General features: G+C 45.7%; 1 non-coding gene across 1 annotated transcript; it reads right to left on the reverse strand.

Annotated features, from left to right (window-relative positions):
- Positions 1-289: 289 nt before the first annotated feature.
- On the reverse strand, positions 290-424 carry LOC118669582. Its single transcript, XR_004972037.1, has one exon. It is a non-coding gene; the product is annotated as a U4 spliceosomal RNA (small nuclear RNA).
- Positions 425-17,986: the final 17,562 nt, after the last annotated feature.

Raw genomic sequence — 17,986 nt, forward strand, 5'->3', positions numbered from 1 at the left:
GGAAGTGCTACCACTTTTTCAAGTGTTTCTTAAACTAGGAAGTCAGGCTTCTGCATTTCCATGCAATTTGAATTATTTGCATTCAGCCCAGGTTGTGAAAAGCCCTGTGTATTTTGTGGTGGTTTCCTGTGCTTGGAATATGCAACCTGGCCAGGTGAAGCTCCTACCAGAAGCTGCCAGCCCTCATCAGACCCGGATGCTCACCACAGATTGTCTGTGCTCAATCTCCCCTCCTGCTCCCTTGGCTGGCCAGTCCCAACAACCCAGCTCTGTGTAGACCCAGCCTTTGCCCTTTTAAGGACAAGAAATCTATCCCAGCATCCCACACATGAGGCACATACATTTAAAAAAAAAATTTTTTTTTTAACAATAATCACGCCTCAGATAAACCTCATTGGGTACGATACTGCCACTGCGCAAAGCTATAAGGCACATAGTTAAACACCCCCTGGAATGGCGATGGAGAGATCAAGTTGGTTGTCTCCTAAGGAGGAGGGAGAGGAAGGCCCAAGGCTCCTGGAACCCCGACCCCTCTCCTGTTTGGTCTGTGCCAGCTCCTCCAGATAATGCTGTCCCTGAGGTATTGCTTCACTCCCACCTGGTGTCCCATTTGACTCCCAGTCTCAGGTGACAATGTTTGAAGTCCTGGATTTGTCGTTATGGAAGTCTTGTTTTGACCTCTTCTGTAAATGAGAAATCTGCTGTCTTCCTCCTAGAGTTGATGTGGGACTAAATAAAATGAGAGAACTCTAAAGAATTCTCACAATGAGGCCTCCCCTCAGATGAATGAGCTACCCCAGAAGGGAAGGCCAATGGCATGTGTTGACTGCCTCAGTGTCCCATCTGTAAATAGAGATGGTTATACTTCTCTCACAAGGTGTTCTTGTGAAATGCAAATAAAATATTTTACATAGATGCCCCTGCCCAATAAATGGAGGTGAATAGTTCCTTATTGCCCACAATTGCTCAAGAGGCCTTTGTTGCCACACCTAATACCACAATGTTCCTGAGCTAACCAACAATTCAACTGAGTGCCCAGGACTAGGGATCAGAGGTGAAGGTGAGAGATGAGACACCATGGTGTCTTCAAGGAGCTCACAGACCAGAGGAGGAAGACAGATTGGGCCTTGTCATTGACAAGGAGAAGGTGTGCAAAGCAGAGTGCAGGCACAGGCAAGGGATCCTGGCTGGTCTGGCAGGGGCTGGGACACTTCCCAAGGGAGACCCTTGCACTGGAGTTACGGGCTTGAGCTTGTCAGGCAAAGGAGGGGGAGTTGGGATTCCAAGTGTATGGAAGAGTGGCAATGATGCCTGAGCAGGGAGTCACTTGGAGAGGTGCGGGAAAGCTCAGTGGCTTAGAACATAGGGTGAAAGGTGAGGCTGGAGAGAGGGCAGGATTTGGCTTTTACTCCAAAATCACTGCTAGGACAACAAAGTCTCTGCCTTCCATGCTCTTATTTGTCTAGTGTCTAGTTTCTGCCTCTCCAAGGGGAACGAGTAAAGCAGGACTTGAAGGGGGCGGGAAGACAGGGGTAGAGGTAGGTTTGACATTCTATAGGGTAGTCAGAGAAGTTGTCTTTGATAAGGTGACATCTAAAGTAAGGGAGCAAGCCATGTGACTCTCTGGGGAAACTGTCCTAGTAAAAGGAATATTCAAAGTACAAAAATCGCAAAGTAAGACTGTGCTTTCTGGATCCAAGAACAGGGACCACCGTGGCTGAAGCAGAGTGATGTGGGGAAGAAGTAGGAGAGGAGGTCACTGGAGACCAGATCACATTAGGCCTGTGGGCCATTGTAAGGATTTGGGCTTTTACTCTGTATGAGATGAGAAGCCTACAGAGGGTTTGGAGGAAAGGAATAATTTGATTTGACTTGAGTTTTTAAAAGTTTACTTAAGCTGCTTGATGGAGAAGGGATGGTAATGAGGATGGAGGCAGTGAGACCAGTTAGGAGGCTACCAAAATAATCCAGCTGAGAGGTGATGGTGGCTCGGATCATTCTGGGAGCAGTGATAAGAAGCACTGGGTTCTGCTGTATTTTGAAGGTAAATGAACATGATTCACTAATTGGTCGCATGGAGGGCATGAGAGGAAGAAAGGAATCAAGGATGACCCTGAGATGCTTTTGCCTGAGCAACTGGGATTGTTCTTTTCTGTGATGAAGGTGATCGAGAGGAACACACTGGAGGGATCGGTGATATTAAGGTGGGATGTCCATTAGATATTCAAGTAGAGAAGTCCAATTGGAGATCAAAGTTTGGAGTTTGGGGTAGAGTTCTGGGCTGGTAGAGATTTAACTTTGGGAGTCATGTAGCCCATGAGACTGGATGAGATTACAAAGGAGTGATAGAGGCAAGGCCCAAGGCCTGAACCTTGGTATACTCCAAAGTTTAGGGTCAGAGAAATGTAAGGAGAAGCAGCGAGGTCAGAGGAGATCCAAGGGGAGTGCATGTCCAAATCAGGAGGGTGGAGTGATCTACTCCATCAAAGGAGGCTGCTGATGGGTCAAAAAAGGTGAGGTCTGAGGCTAGCCCACTAGATTTGACACCTGGACGTCCTCAGGGGTCTTGAAATGAGCTGTTTCAGTGGAGCAAGGTAACAAAGTCAGTGAGTGTGAGCTCCAACAAGAAGGGAGAAAAGAAATTGATGACAGTAATTGGACGCCTCTTAAAGAGTTCTAAAGGGGGCAGAGAAATGGAGCCATGTCCGAAGCAGGATGAGAGATAAAGGAAGAGACATTTGTTGTCGCTTTGCTTCTCCATCTTGTTACTGGGTAGGTCAGCCATGGTTGAAGTTCTGACAGGCAAATACAATGGAGAGAGTTGGGGTATATAAAAGGAAGTTCTGTGACGATGAGCTGTGAAATCCAAGTTGAGGGCAATGAAGCAATGAAGGGGGAAATTATTACTAAAAGCATACTTGAGTATACATAGATTGTAGGTCTCACTTGGAAGAAGAATTTTTGGAGTCTGTGAAAGAAAAGGAGAAAAATACAAGCTCCTGAAGACAGGGCCTGGTGGTGGTTTGGGGCTGGGGCATTAGAAACTGAGGTAACTGAGGGCTGCCGTCAGTGGTAGCGACAGGTTCCAGGGTATGGCTGTGGGAGGGAGTAGAGGTGACAAGGCCGTTGGTGTAGAGTAGGTCATAGAACTGAGAGGCTGGGTGCTATAAACTGAATGTTTGTGTTCCCCCAAATTCATATGCTGAAACATACCCCCCAATGTGATGGTATTTGGAGGTGGGGCTTTTGGTTATGAGGGTGGAGCTGCCATAAAGGAGATTAATGCCTTTATATAAGAGAGTTCGGACAGTAGTTTGAAAGACAATATTTTTTTGAGCTCGCATGTGATGCTGACATTGAAAATTTTAACCAAACCACCGTTACCTGTTAGCATCACATAAGGACAGCTTTTCTCCCCATTTACTCAATAGGTATATACTTGTCACCACCAGTGACCTTTGAAAGCCTTGTTTACAAAAACATGCAGCTCTTCATTATGAGATTATATTCGGGGGAGACTTACAAAATCTGTGTTCAAATTTCTTTACTCATTTTTTTCACCAGCGCCATCAGATAATCTTTACAAACAAAGGAAGTAGCAGTGAGGTCATTTCAGGCTAAGGTGTCTTCCCCAGACAGTTGTGGTTACTGAAAAAAAGGAAGAAAAGAAGGAAAAAAAAAGAAGGAAGGAAAAGGGAAGGCGGGAGGAAGAAAGAATGAGAGAGATGAAGAGAGGAAGGAATGAAGGGTGGAAGGAAGGCAGCAAGCATGTAGGTAAGCAAGGAGGCTATGGATCCCAGTGTAAGACTGCTTGGATTGGTCTTTTTTGAAGGGAAATTCTCAGAAAAATACCCTTGCCTTTTATTCAGCCATCTCTGGTGCTGATCTTTGTCATCTAGAACAGTTCCAATCAATGTTTGTGGAATGAATTAACGGATTGTTATTGCCTTAATAGAGCAAAGATTCCTCCACGGTCCTTAGGGCCTTGGGCTTCTGGTCTTAAGTGACATCAGCCTTCCTGGCCCATCCCCCCCCCCCCCCCCCCCCACCGACTCCTTCCAACCACAGACCCTGCTTCTGCTTAGCTCCTGGGCTCTACTTCGCTTCTTTTCTCCTATAGCATGTGTGTTCAGAAGCTCTTCGGCTTTTATTAAATGCAGCACTATTGTTAATACATTAAAGAACTTAGTCTCGTGCCAGCCACACCCTGGCACCCGACCCAGCTGGGCAAGGGGCCAGATTTGGAGTGAGGTTCTTCTTGCCAGTGATCAAGTTTGGTTAAGAAGCGAGATGTTCACTGCCAGATGCAAAAGCTCCAGGAGGTTTTCCTAGCTGCACTTAGGACTCTGGTAGTTTCTGCCTCTGGGGACGGAGTTTAGAGGTCATCTGAACTGGGAGTGAGGAGAGACAGGAGCTGTAATAAAAAGGTGTAAATAAAACAGAGGTGAGGGCAGCGAGGGGAGCTGGTCTGGCCAGGAGGGTGAGAAAATAAACTGTTAGAAGCCTCTCCAGCCTTCTAAAACCCTAATACCATCTCCCTCCAGCAAACCATTGTCTGGACTAGACTCAGCTCTGAGAGTTCTACTGGTGTTCATCTTGATAACACATGATGAGTTTCATATCAAAGCATATTGAGGTGGTTGTTGTTGAGGAGATGCGTGGCTAATTCTGTAGCCTCCTGTGGGGTCAGGCAGCTTTGCTTGGTTCCGCCAAGCACGGTGTCTCAGCCTATGAGTCATCACAGGCCATCTCCTTGGCTCTGGAGTACATGATAGAATCCTCATTTGAGCACACAAGTTCTTATGAGCTCCAGTGAGATTAAAGGGAAAACTTCCAAAGTGAGGCCCACAAGCGCCTTTGAGGATGTCCTGGGTGAAACATCCATCAATCATAATAGCACGGAGAGGCAAGAGTTCTTCCTTCCCACCTTGCACCCCCTTCCTAGAGCCTGGCAACACGGAAGGCTGGGGAGAAGACTGTCATTTTAGCGAAACAAAATATAGCAGGAATGCAACCAGGAGGGTTACTCTTTGTAGATTGAACATCTGCTGCTGTGGATGCACCACCCTGAAGCGGATCATCACTTTAAAGCAGCGATGGCGAACCTATGACACTCGAACTCATTTTTTGGGGGGTTGATTTTTCTTTGTTAAATGGCATTTAAAGATATAAAATAAATATCAAAAATATACATCCTTGTTTTACTATGGTTGCAAATATCAAAAAATTTCTATATGTGACACGGCACCAGAGTTAAGTTAGGGTTTTTCAAAATGCTGACACGCCGAGCTCAAAAGGTTCGCCATCACTGCTTTAAGGTCTAGTCAAATCCAGAGGAATTTCCCACCTCCTCCTTCCCCCTGCCCATTAACCAGCCATGGAACCAAATGTGTCTGAGAAGGACCTTCCATCCCTACCGAAGGCCAGGCTCAGCGGGTAATGCATTAAAAGTGCCAAGGGGCTGGAGGGCAGGGAGAGCTAGAGGAGAGACTCTGGGGGACGGGAGAGTGGTCTCAGCTCATCAAAAGGTGGCCACAGGCAGTGTCCCAAGTCTTCCATACTGGGGCGCGGCCATGGTGACCCATTCAAGCAGAATAGAGGAGTCACACCAAACCCTGATTCTATGGATTCTCTGTGGAAAGACCTGACGCAAGGAACTCTGGGTGCCCTGCATGTGATGGAGGCCAGCAGAAAGACCTCTTGGTTTCCGTTCTGTACCACACTTCCTTCCACAACAAGGACCCAAGGTGAGGTTACTTTAACTTGTCTCCTAGGTACCAGGCACTTTAACACTCATCATCATCTTGGGTGAGAGAAGCCATGTCACCCACCCAAGGTCGGCTGGGGGAAGCATAGCAGGGCAGCAGTTGACAGGCTAGTGTGTGCACCACAGATAAGAAGCCTTTTACAAAAGATTTTTTTTTTAAAGCACAGGCTGGGGCCCACCTCCAGTCCAAGGCGCCATCACACCCTGCCAAGATCCTCTTCACCAAGCTGCTTTCCTGCCTGTCTTGGTCACGTCAGGAATGAATCCACTTTGCACTCCTCTCTGGTTTGTTCCATGCTGCCAAACATACCACACCCATCATTTCTATGGAGGCAGAAATATGGAAATATGTTTTCTATGTGAAAAAATATGTTGAAAAGAATGCTTTGAGAATAAGAAAAATGAAAAAACATTTTTTTATGCAATTTCCCCTTTTCAGTCTTGTTTCCTCCTTGGGAAAGACCCGCAGCACATAGCAGTCACCCCATTTTGGGGAAAGGCAAGATCACAGAGGCTGGTCCACTCCCATGTCCCCTTATTAGTCCCTTAGAGCCGTCCTTCTCAACGTCACTGTGCTGAAGAGTCTCTTGCAGAACTGGCTGACACAGATCCTGGGCCCCATCTCCGGAAATTCTGTTTCAGTAGGTCTGGATGGGGGTGGGGGCAGAACTGTCATGCATGACAAACTCCCAGATAATGCATATGATAGGGTTCAAGACCCATTACCCCCAAACATAGCACCTTGGCATGTTGACTATCTTAGCGGAAGGACTATAAGAAAATAATGGAAGCACAAAGGTCACTCTATTTCCCTGAACAGATTATAAAAATCCCCTTGTGAAAAGTCCTTTTATATACCCCTCTAGGCATAAGAAATCTTACCAACAAACCTTGTTAAACGAACTCGTGACTTCCTGGTTACTTTTTCACTCCTTACTACCCCTAGCTAAGACTTGTCAGTTCTTCACAAATTTGTTTTGTCTAAAAGGTTTGAAAGCTTCCTGCTCTGGCCACTGCTTTGGGTATTCATTCTCTTGTGAAAGCTCCCATATACATGTAAAAATTTTTATTTTATTTTATTTTTTATTTTTATTTTTATTTTTTTATTGCTTAAAGTATTACAAAGGGTATTACATATGTGTCCATTTTATCCCCCCGCCCTAGACAGTCCCCCAGCCTCCCCTATCCCCCAGTGTCTTATGTCCATTGGTTATGCTTATATGCATGCATACAAGTCCTTTAGTTGATCTCTTACCCCCCTACCTCCTGCCCCCCAACCCTCCCCGGCCTTCCTGCTGCAGTTTGACAATCTGTTTGAGGCAGCTCTGCCTCTGTATCTATTATTGTTCAAAAGTTTATAATGGTCTCTATTATCCATGAATGAGTGAGATCATGTGGTATTTTTCCTTCATTGACTGGCTTATTTCACTTAGCATAATGCTCTCCAGTTCCATCCATGACGTTGCAGATGGTAAGAGTTCCTTCCTTTTTATAGCAGCATAGTATTCCATTGTGTAGATGTACCACAGTTTTCTAATCCATTCATCTACTGATGGGCACTTAGGCTGTTTCCAGATCTTAGCTATGGTGAATTGTGCTGCTATGAACATAGGGGTGCATATATCCTTTCTGATTGGTGTTTCTGGTTTCTTGGGATATATTCCTAGAAGTGGGATCACAGGATCAAATGGGAGTTCCATTTTCAGTTTTTTAAGGAAACTCCATACTGTCTTCCATAGTGGCTGCACCAGTCTGCATTCCCACCAGCAGTGCACAAGTGTTCCTTTTTCTCCACATCCTCTCCAGCACTTGTCGTTTGTTGATTTGTTGATGATAGCCAGTCTGACAGGTGTGAGATGGTACCTCATTGTTGTTTTGATTTGCATCTCTCGGATGATTAGTGACTTTGAGCATGTTTTCATATGTCTTTTTGCTTTCTGAATGTCCTCTTTTGAAAGGTGTCTATTTAGGTCCTTTGCCCATTTTTTGATTGGATTGTTTATCTTCCTTTTGTTAAGTTGTATGAGTTCCCTATAAATTTTGGAGATTAGGCCCTTATCAGATATGACATTGGCAAATATGTTTTCCCACACAGTGGGTTTTCTCATTGTTTTGTTGATGGTTTCTTTTGCTGTGCAGAAGCTTTTTATTTTGATGTAGTCCCATTTGTTCATTTTCTCTTTCGTTTCAAGTGCCCTAGGAGCTGTATCAGTGAAGAAATTGCTTCGGCATATGTCTGAGATTTTGTTGCCTTTGGATTCTTCTAGAATTTTTATGGTTTCCTGTCATACATTTAAGTCCTTTATCCATTTTGAGTTCATTTTTGTGTATGGTGTAAGTTGGTGGTCTAGTTTCATTTTCTTGCATATATCTGTCCAATTTTCCCAACACCATTTATTGAAGAGACTATCTTGGCTCCATTGTATGTTCTTGCCTCCTTTGTCAAATATTAATTGAGCATATTGGTTCGGGCTGATTTCTGGGCTCTCTATTCTATTCCATTGATCTATTTGCCTATTCTTGTGCCAGTACCAGGCAGTTTTGAGAACAGTGGCTTTGTAATACAACTTGATATCTGGTATTGAGATCCCACCTACTTTGTTCTTTTTCAGGATTGCTGCAGCTATTCGGGGTCTTTTTTTATTCCAGATGAATTTGTGGAGAGTTCGTTCTAGATCTCTGAAGTATGCCGTTGGTATTTTAATGGGAAGTGCGTTGAATTTATAGATTGCTTTGGGTAGTATGGACATTTTAATGATGTTGATTCTACCAATCCATGAACACGGTATGTTCTTCCATCTGTTTATGTCTTCCTCTATATCTTTTTTCAACGTCCTGTAGTTTTCTGAGTAGAGGTCTTTTACCTCTTTAGTTAAGTTTATTCCTAGGTAGCTTAATTTTTTTGGTGCGATGATAAACGGGATTGTTTTTATAATCTCTCTTTCTGAAAGCTCACTATTGGTGTATAGAAATGCCTCAGATTTCTTGGGGTTAATTTTGTATCCTGCTACATTGCCAAATTCATGTATTAAGTCTAGTAGCTTTTTGATGGAGTCTCTAGGGTTTTGTATGTATAATATCATGTCATCTGCAAATAAGGACAGTTTTACTTCCTCTTTTCCAATTTGGATGCCTTTTATTTCTTCTTCTTGCCGAATTGCAATGGCTAACGCTTCCAGTACTATGTTGAACAGGAGTGGTGAGAGGGAGTACATGTAAAAATTTTTTTAAAAAATTAAGCTTTTCTCCTGTTAGTCTGTGTCAGTTTAATATTCAGACTGAAGCAGGAACCCTAAGAGGGACAAGTAAAAATTTTCCCTCCCCTACACATATGCTTCTGGTCAGTGCGCCAGGCGTTGAGTGGCACTGCCTCAGGGATATCACAAGTGAATTTTCTCTGTTTACTGACTGGATCTGTCAGCCAGAGCCAGAAGAAGGGAAAACTTTCTAGATCGCCCTGAGGGGTCCTGGGGAATGTCCCTAGGGTGTTACTATCACTCAGGAATCTCAGGCTGCCCCCAACTTTCTACTCCTCACACCAACTTGGTGGGGAGAAGCTTGGAAAGAAATGAAGGAGGCACTAAAATACACTTTGCCGAATGGTAACTTTTCTGTGACCATACCTGCCAAAAGAATTATCCTATATAATAAAAGCACAATATGCAAATTGACCAAATGGCAGAACAACCGGTTGCTATGACACACACTGACCACAAGGGGGCAGATGCTTAACGCAGAAGCTGCCCCCTGGTGGTCAGTGTGCTCCCACAGGGGGAGAGCCGCTCAGCCAGAAACTGGGCTTACAGCTGGTGAGTGCAGTGGCAGTGGTGGGAGCCTCTCCTGCCTCCACTGTAGGCGGGAGGTAAGGAGCAAGGGGTCCCAGACTGTGAGAGGGCACAGGCTGGGCTGAGGGACCCCCCGCTCAGTGCACAAATCTTGTGCACTGGACCTCTAGTCTATCCTATATAATAAAATCCTAATATGCAAATCGACCAAATGGCGGAACAACTGGTCGGTGGGGGGTGGGGCGGGTGAGCAGGCGGTGCCAGGTCAGCCAAGGCACGTGTCAGTGGGCAGAGGGAGGGGACAGCGATGGAGGGGGGGCGGCAGTGACCAGCAGCAGCAGAGGGGCGATGGGCGGCGGGGACCGCCACTCGCCTGCTGGCTCCATCTGCTGATCTGCCTGCTGGTCACCTCCTGCAGAGGAAGGCCAGACTATGGCTTAGGCCCGCTTCTGCAGCTGTCAATTGGACATTCCCTGAGGGCTCCCTGACTGCAAGAGGGTGCAGGCCAGGCTGAGGGTCCCCTGCCCCAAGTGCACAAATTTTTGTGCACCGGGCCTCTAGTATCCTATCTAATAATAGACAAACATGGTCATTAACCATACCTCCGACATGCTTCCCATTGGCTAATCAGAGCGATATGCAAATTAATTGCCAACCAAGATGGCGGCTGGCAGCCAGGCAGCTGAAGCGAACAGGAGGCTTGCTTGCTCCAGTGATGGAGGAAGCCAAGGTTCCCCACCTGCCACTGCTGGGCTCTGAGCTTGCACTCTAAGAAACAATGTTGCAAATATAGAAGCTAAACAAACCGCATGCTTTCAGCCATCAGAGCTGGAGTTGCAACAGTGTTTCAATTATAGAACCCAAACAAACCCAGATACCTGCTTTCAGTAGCCGAGGTCTCAGAGCTGGAGCCGAGCCTCAGAGCTAAAGCTGGCTCTCAGTTCCAGTGACAGCCATAGAAGGTAAATAAATTCCAGAATAAAAAAAAAAGAAAAAAAGGAGGGGTTGGGAGCTTCAGTCACCCGCCAGCCTGAAAACGGCCCTCAGCCCCTCACCCAGACTGGCCAGGCACCCCAGTGGGGACCCCCACCCTGAAGGGGGTGTGACCAGCTGCAAACAGCCATCGTCCCCTCATCCAGGCTGGCCAGGCACCCAAGCGGGACCCCTACTCTGATCCAGGACACCCTTCAGGGAAAACCATCCGGCCCCCACCCATGCACCAGGCCTCTATCCTATATAGTAAAAGGGTAATATGCCTCCCAGCACCAGGATCAGCAGAGCTGCAAGGCCTCCCGAACCCGGGATCAGTGGAGCAGCGAGGCCTCCCAACACCGGGATCAGCGGAACAGTGAGGCCTCACTGCCCCTGTGTCAAGCGGAGCCGCGAGGCCTCCTAGCACCGGGAACAGCTGAGCAGCGAAGCCTCACTGCCCCTGTGTCAAGTGGAGCCACGAGGCCTCCCAGCACTGGGATCAGTGGAGCTGCAAGGCCTCCTGGCCCCTGGAGCAGTGTGACAGGGGCAGCGCCCAAACCCCCTGATCGCCCTGTGGCTCTGTGTGTGACAGGGGGCGGGGCCACAACCTCCCTATCTGCCCTGCTCTGTTCGTGACAGGGGAAGGCGCCCCAACCCCCTGATCGGCCCTGCTCTGTGCCTGATAGGGGGGAGCTCCCCAACCCCCTGATCGGCCCTGTTCTGTGTGTGACAGGGTGCGGCACCCCAACCCCCCCATGGGCCCTGCTCTGTGTGTGACGGGGTGGAGCCACAACTTCCCCATCGGTCCTGCCCTGAGTGTGATGGGGGGAGTGCCCCAACCCCCTGATCAGCCCTGCTCTGTCTGTGACAGGGGACGGTGCCCCAACTCCCCTATCGGCCCTACTCTGTGAGTGACAGGGGGGAACTCTCCAACACCCCCATGGGCCCTGCTCTGTGTGTGACAGGGTACAGAGCCCCAACCCCCTTGATGGGCCCTGCTCTGTGCGTGACAGGGGGTGGCGCCGCAACCTCCCCATCGACCCTGCCTTGAGTGTGACAGGGGGCGGTGCCCCAACCCCGCAATTGGCCCTACCCTGAGCGTGACTGAGGGTGGCATCACAACCTCCCGATCACCCTGCTCTGTGCATGACAGGGGCGGCGCCCCAACTCCCCAATTGGCCCTGCTCTGAGCCTGACCAGGGGCTGCACCTAGGGATTGGGTCTGCCCTCTGCCACCCGGGAACAGGCCTAAGGCAGCAGGTCGTTATCTCCCGAGGGGTCCCAGTTGTGAGAGGGCACAAGTGGGGCTGAGGGACACCCCCCCCACAGTGCACAAATTTTTGTGCACTGGGCCTCTAGTATATATATAAAAGGCTAATATGCAAAGTGTCCCCTCAGGAATTTGATCACTCGCTATGACGTGCACAGACCACCAGGGGGCGGCATGGAATGAAGGAAGGCCCCGGCCAGCAGCCGGAAGGCACTGATCAGCCCCAATTGCCAGCCAGACCTAGGGATCCTATCTGTGCACGAATTTCGTGCACCGGGCCCCTAGTTAGAAAATAATATCTGTTTGATCAAGATCTGAAGACTTGATGTTGGACATGCATATCAGTTTCTTTAGTTGTAAATATGGGAAATACTACTCCCTTGGGGTTTGTTGTGAGAATGAAAGTCTCAGCTTGTAAGTGCAGCACCAGAGCCCAAATCTGGTTTCTCAGAGTCTCATTAGAGTGTACTTACCAGTGAAGAATAACAGTGGTTCCCTCAGAGCTAGCACTGGGTCCAGACATTGTGCTAACTGCTCAATAAACAATGGACACCCTACGGAGGAAGATGTTATCTCTATTGTACCTGTGAGGAAACCCCAGCTGAGACATTAACTAACTTGCCCAAGGTCACAGTGCCAGGGGTTGAACCCAGGTCCCACTCACAATGAGGCTGTTACCACCTCACTGAACCCCAGGAATCCTCCCAGCAGTGCCTCTCCAGATGATGTATTTCCAAGTAAATTGCAGATATCAGTATCTGTCCCCTTAAATATTCAATATGCATATCATAACTAGGGTTCAATAGAGATCCTTTGCTGTAAAATCTACATACAATGAAATACATAAATCTAGAGTGTATATTGGCTGAATTTTGACAAATGCATTAAACCTGTATAATGCAGCGCCCCCTACGAAGATATAAAGCATTACCATCAGCTCAAAAAGCTCTCTCATGCTCTTTCCCCTCATTGTTTAATGGGTCAGAGCTTTAATTTTGCAAGGTAAAAAGAGCTCTGCGGATGGATGGTGGTAACGGCCACACAACAATGTGAATGTGCACTTAAAAATGGTTAAGATGGCAAATTTTGTTATATGTATTTTAACACAATTTTTAAAAATTAAATAATTAAAGAGCACCACAGCAAATAGGATTAGTTCATATTGGTAAAAACTACAATTCACCAAAAAGATATAATAGTGACATGCCTCAGTGCAGCTCACAATAGAGTTCTGAAATTAAATAGTCAGGGCGCATGTGGGAGGCAACCAGTCAATGTTTCTCTCTTTCTCTCTTCCCCTCCTCCTTCCCTTCCACTCTCTCTAAAGTTCAATGGCAAAAATATCCTCGGGTGAGGATTTTAAAAAAGGAAGCTAGAATAAAAGGTCATCAAAATAAACCCAAAGAAAGTAGAGGGATGGAGTATAAAAACTGGCAGAATTTAATGAAGTGGGACACGCACATAAAAAATAAATGTAATTAATAAAACAAAAACTTAATCTTTGAAAAAACCATTACTATAGATGAGTCTAATTAAATCTCATAAATAAGATATTTGAATAAAAATTTTAGAGATATCATTTGAAACGAGGCAGGATACTATCAATGAAATTTTAAAATATTTTCTGAAACTACTAAAAAGAAATTAATCTTAATGAAAAAATTGAAATCTAGGTAAAAATACAGAATTTTTGAAAAATGTAAATTACTAACATTTATACAAAAAGAGAGAGAAAACCAGAATTAGCCAATAACCACAGCAGAAATTATATTTATTGTTAAAGTTCCTTTCCTTAACAGAATAAAAAGCCCTGGCCGGTGTGGCTCAGTTGATTGGGCATCCTCCGGTGCACTAAAAGATGGCTGGTTGAATTCCTGGTCAGGGGACATGCCCAGGTTGCAGGCTTGATCCCTGGAAGGGGGCATGTAGGAGGCAATCAATCTATATTATGCTCTCACATCAATGTTTCTCTCTCTCTCCCTTTCCCTTCCTCTCTCTCTAAAAATCAATAAAAAAAATCTTCAAAAACAAAACAGGCTCCGATGATTTTGTTGGTGAATTACATCTAATTTTCCATGACCTGATCATTTCTGTGATACACAAATTCTTCCAGAGTATAGAAAACAAAAGTCTAGATGCCAAACTGGAAAGGGTGGCACATGCATCCGTTGGGGGCTGTGGGAAACAGATGCTGACTGGAGTTAGGCATGCAGGCAGTTTATTGGTGAACAACACCTGTGAAGGGGGAAAGGTGGAATCCAGACTGGCAGGAGAAATTGTCAGAGCTGCAGGCGGTTCTGTCCAAACCTTTGTCCGCCCAATGAGAAGCTCCAGAGCAAAGGTTGCCTGTTAGAGGAGTCCTGTGCTGGGCAAAAATAGCTCAGCCCTTGTACCTTCCTCAGTTCTGCTTAGTCATTATTTGAACACATCCTGAGAAAAGCGTGACCTTGGCTTACCTCAGCATGTTAAAAAAAAGAAAAAAAAAAAAAAAAAAGAAGAAGAAGAAGAAAAGAAAGAAAAGAAAACGAAGAAAGAAGGAAGAAAAACTATAGGCTACTAGCACTAAAAAGTGAAAGGCAGAAATTCTAAATAGACTATTAGCAAATTGAATCCAATGGTGTCTTAAAAGGATTATACATAAAGAATGCAAAGATGTTTTAAGCAGAGAATCTATTAATTTGTTACATTAATGGATTAAATGGGAGAAAAGATATTCCCATAACAATAAATGCTTTGATAAGTGGTTTTGATAAAATGTGTGCCTATTTCTCTAAACAAGAACATAAAATTCTTGGCCAGCTGGAGAGGTAGAAGGAAACTTACTTTTTTAAATCCTCACCCGAGGATATTTTTTCCATTGATTTTTAGAAAGAGTGAAAAAGAGGGAGGAGGTGGGATGGGGGGTGGAGGTGGGGAGAAACATTGATTCGGAGCAGGGATCATCTGAACCTGAAACCGAGGTACCTGCCCTTGACTGGGAATCGAACCCGCGACCCTTCAGTCCACCGGCCAATGCTCCAATGAGCCAAACCTGCCGGGGCAGAAGGAAACTTTCTTACTATGACAAAGACCAACCACCCAAACCAGTTAGCAAACATCCTATTCAGTGGTGAAAAATCAAGCAATCCAGAAAAGTAAGGAATGTGACAAGGTTTTCTATGATCACCATTACTGCTTAGCAGTCCACTGGTGACCCTAACCAACTCAATTTCTTAAAAAAGGAATTTAAAAATTGCTATTTGCTGTGCTAAAAATTGATTTTGGTGATAGTTGCACAATTCTGTGACTATACTAAAAAAACATTGAATTGTATCCCTTAAGTAGGTAAATTGTATGAGATATGAATTATATCTCCATAAAGCTGTTAAAAAATCATCTTGTCTAATACAAGATATTTACTATTTAGGAGATACTTATCTACTTAGAAAATCAAAGAGAATAAACTTAAAAACTCGTAAAAGTGAGAGAATGTAGACAAGTGGCCAAGAACAATATCAACATACAAAAATCATGTGGTAATAAACAAACAATAGCCACTTTCAAAACATCACAGAAAAAGGAACACATTTACTATACACAGAAAGATTAAGCACCTAAGAATAGACCTAATAAGATATGTAGAAGACAACTTTTTTTTTTTTTAAATATATTTTATTGATTTTTTACAGAGAGGAAGTGAGAGAGATAGAGAGTTAGAAACATCGATGAGAGAGAAACATCGATCAGCTGCCTCCTGCACATCTCCTACTGGGGATATGCCCGCAACCCAGGTACATGCCCTTGACCGGAATCGAACCTGGGACCTTTCAGTCCGCAGGCCGAAGCTCTATCCACGGAGCCAAACCGGTTTTGGCAACTTTTTTTTTTTTTTTCTTCGAATTTTTGTGAGTTTATTTGAGCCAAACTGTTGACATATGCCAGGAAGCAGAACCTCAACAAATTGAGATAATGCTCTGGAGAATGGCTGGTTACATCTGTATTTATACATTGTAATCAAAGGAAAGGGACGTAGGTGGGTTACATGAAATCCATTGGTGATAGATTAGAGAGGGGCGGGGGAAGCAAAGCAGGGAAACACCTGGGATTGGATAAAAAGTAAAATGATAGACACATATTTAGGTGGGTGTGGGAACAATTAACATGATAACAATGAAGGAATTTGTGGTATCTGTCCTGGTGCCCAGCACATTAGGTTGTGCCCCAAGGGGTCCAGAAGAAAGGGAGTTACAAGTTACCCAGACATTTCAAAGGGTGTGCTATTATAGATGCAAAAAGACACATAGGCTCAGTTAAGGTAAAGGTTGACCTTGTCAGTGAAGATACCGGCTTGGGGTGTAACTACATCCCAGAAGATAAAATTTTAAAACAAAGCAATATTACTGATGGACATAAACTGAGGTCTAAAGCATGGCTGCCACGCATCCCCTGCACCCCAAGCCCCCCTTCAGGAATGGCCATGGGGGTCCCCTCTAGAAGAGCAAGCAAGCATCCCAGGGACCATGGAGAACGTGATGAATGAGCTCTTTAAACACTGAGGAATAGAATAGGTCCAGAGGTGCTATCGGTGGAAGTGGGGTTCTTAGGGAACCACCGAAATAAGTGTTTCTGGAGGCCCCCACTGGAGGATGAAATGGTAGAGCGCTTTATTTCCGTGGCATTACATCCCTTCGGTAAAGCTAGAAGCAGAGTCAGAGTCCAGAGTTTCCTTTCCGTGGGAGAGCCGGGTCCAGTTCAGTATCAGGCTAGTTGCAGTCCCTGAGTCCACTGTGTGGGGTCCGCATGGCTGTGGGCCAACTGGGCAAAAGCAAGGGAGCCCACAAGCCCAGAGTCACACAAGTCCCAAGGGCAGCAAGAGGAAGCAGAGAGCACAAAGGGGCGAGTTCTTTTGTTCAGGGGATTAAGTAGCCCAAATGTTGAGTCCTTGCATCAGCCACGCCCATTCTGCCCAATGACCTTTGTTCTCAAGTGTGACTGACAAGGACCTTCACTAATCTCCCCATCTTTACTGGGCGTGTGTATGTCTCCCCTTGGTGGGCCCCTGGGGAGTGTAAAGTTGTAGTGAAGTTGCCTAAATGATATGCCTATAATATCTGGCGTACCCCTTTGCTCCTTTCCTGTTATTAATAACTAAGTTAATTACAATGGTATCAGAGACATGGATGCATGGGACAAACTGACAGATCTCAGAGGGGAGGAGAGTGGTGGTGGGGGCGGGGACCAGGAAAGATTAACCAAGGAGCATATGTGCATATATGCATAGTCCATGAACACAGACAACAGCATGGGGAAGGTCTGGGATGGGGCGGGGGTTGGGTGGAGGGGGGCATCTGTAATACTGTCAACAGTAAAAATAATCAATCAATTAATAAATAAAAAACCAATTACAACCACAAGTGGCAAAGTGCTTAAAGAGCCAAGGAAGCCCTAGCCAGTTTGGCTCAGTGGATAGAGTGTCCGCCCGCACACTGAAGGATCCTGGGTTCCATTACGGTCAAGGGCACATACCTCAGTTGCAGGCTTGGTCCCCGGCCCTGGTCGGGGTGCATCCAGTTGACACATCGATGTTTCTCTCTCTGTGTGTCTCTCCTTCCCTTCCACTCTCTCTAAAAATCAATGGAAAAATATCCTCATCCTCGGGTGAGGATTAACCAAAAAAAAAAGAGCCAAGGAAGAACTCTGGGGACAGGGCAATGTATGTCATCCTAACTTAAGGGTTATGAGGCTCATTATAGTGAGGAAAAGATAGAGATAATAAAAGAGGTGATGCCGTTAGACTATCGGGATTCTTAGGCATTTATCTGTCAGGTCAGCCCTGACCCCACGAATGGCACCACCCAGAACTGAGCAGGGAATGAGTGGCTAACAGAAGAGGTTTTACTCATTTATTCATTCATTCAACAAATAATTACCGGGTTCCAAACTGTTCTTAGCACCTGCAAGGAGTTCAAAGGGAAAAGGGATGTGACTGATAAAGACTCACTTTCCAGTCTTGTTGAGTGAGACGAGGATACCAGACCAATGGATTTGGACACAGGACCAGGCAAGAAATTGAGAAGCAAGGTCAGGGGTAGGTAACTTTAGGAACAGGCACGTAGGGACATGACTCAAAAAGAGGGCCTGAGCTGGGAACAGATTTCAGCAGCTGTCCTCACTTTCCAGAAGGGCACACATGTGAAGACTGACAACGCCAGC

This window comes from Myotis myotis, unplaced genomic scaffold (genome assembly GCF_014108235.1).
Source record: "Myotis myotis isolate mMyoMyo1 unplaced genomic scaffold, mMyoMyo1.p scaffold_m19_p_14, whole genome shotgun sequence".
In the NCBI taxonomy this organism is placed as follows: Eukaryota; Metazoa; Chordata; class Mammalia; order Chiroptera; family Vespertilionidae; genus Myotis; species Myotis myotis.